This window comes from Ctenocephalides felis, unplaced genomic scaffold, assembly GCF_003426905.1.
Source record: "Ctenocephalides felis isolate EL2017-DRISC unplaced genomic scaffold, ASM342690v1 CF-g0.4_SCAFFOLD_00845, whole genome shotgun sequence".
Classification (NCBI taxonomy): Eukaryota; Metazoa; Arthropoda; class Insecta; order Siphonaptera; family Pulicidae; genus Ctenocephalides; species Ctenocephalides felis.
The window spans coordinates 4,734,177-4,735,744 of record NW_020536999.1 but is presented as its reverse complement, the minus strand read 5'-3'; positions in this window follow the sequence as shown (position 1 = coordinate 4,735,744).

The window sequence follows — 1,568 nt, the reverse complement described above, 5'->3', positions numbered from 1 at the left end:
TGTCCTGTACCCACGTCTACAATTCAAAAGCTCCAAATTTTTTAATATCCCATCCTATACTTTTTAATATCCTATTTGATGTTCTGCCTTTAAGATTCATTTATGGTCCTATCATAAGCAGTATAAGAAATTTAGAAAAAAATAATATAGTATCTGCGCTAAAAGAGCAATATCACACTTGATTTTACCACACAACATAATTGCTTCAATAATTTAGTCTATAATTTTTATAATCACGTACGATATATTAGTTGCTTTTTGGCAATTATAATTTCTAAAGAACATTATTCTTACTAACAGTTTTATAAACATTATTGTTTATGTTCAAATCTTAGATGAATTTGTGAAATCTAGTTCATATGTGCACTATTCAATCTAAGATCAACTTGCTAAATATTCCATATCCAATGCCGAATAAATGAATTTTTGACTCATGAAACAAAATTCTAAAACATTTTGAATAAGTAAAAGTATTTTTGGTATTGTTAAATAATTCAGTAAAGTAAACCAAATAAATAATGTACATACATTTTTGGGCTTGTTGCGTTATTTATTGAACTGAATTATATAATTTCATCTGCCCAACACATATACTGTTGACTGTATCTTATATTATTTTAATTTCTGGCACATCTTAGCTGCTTTTCGGCAATATTAATATGAACATTACATTTTTCTTGTATATTATATTCTAATATTATATAGACTCATAATTTCAGCTAAATTTGAATTACAAGTGAATCGACATTTCTAGCAGATGACAGGCAATGTCAAACAATGATAAGTGGTTTTCTCTAATTTTTTGTCATTTATTTCTACAATATTACTATAGTTTTATCGTTCATTAAAACTTAAAGATTCCCTTTGACAAACTCTAAAAAGAATTATCAAAATCCGAATAACCGTTTAGGAGAAGTATCAAATCATACACCCGTACAGAAGAATTTTATATACAAGATATATTATATAATTTGGATATAAAATCTAACGTGCTGATTCTATGAGTCTATATTCTTAATTCGCTCAAAATATTATTGTAAGTGTAATAGTTATTCATGATGACTTGTTTTTTGTTGTCTGGTAAAACTAAGGAGAAAACATATACTTCGAAGTGACACTTATAAATAAAATAGGAATAAATGAATCTAAAGTTGAGATTTAACAAGTGGCAAGTTATTAGTTTAAGACAAGAACCGCTCTCTTTGGATAACTATGAAAAAATAATAATAAACTAGTGGTGTATGGTATCGCGAATTAGGGAAAATTGCTGGTACTTTCTGTACCTTGTCAATACAAACAGAATTTAATGGAATTTAATGTTTTTTGAATAATTTAAATAGGTTCAGCGGTGCTCTCGAAAGAGTTGACGATTATATACACACACATACAAACCCACACACAGGCATCAATTTTTTCTGAGGTGTGCCAAAATATTCAGAAACTTCAAATGCAAAAATTTTCAATTTCGATTTTTGGACGATTATAATAACTTATCTTATGGAAAATTAATTAATAATAAAAAGGAGACTTTTGGTTCAGAAATTTATATATATACATACATATATATA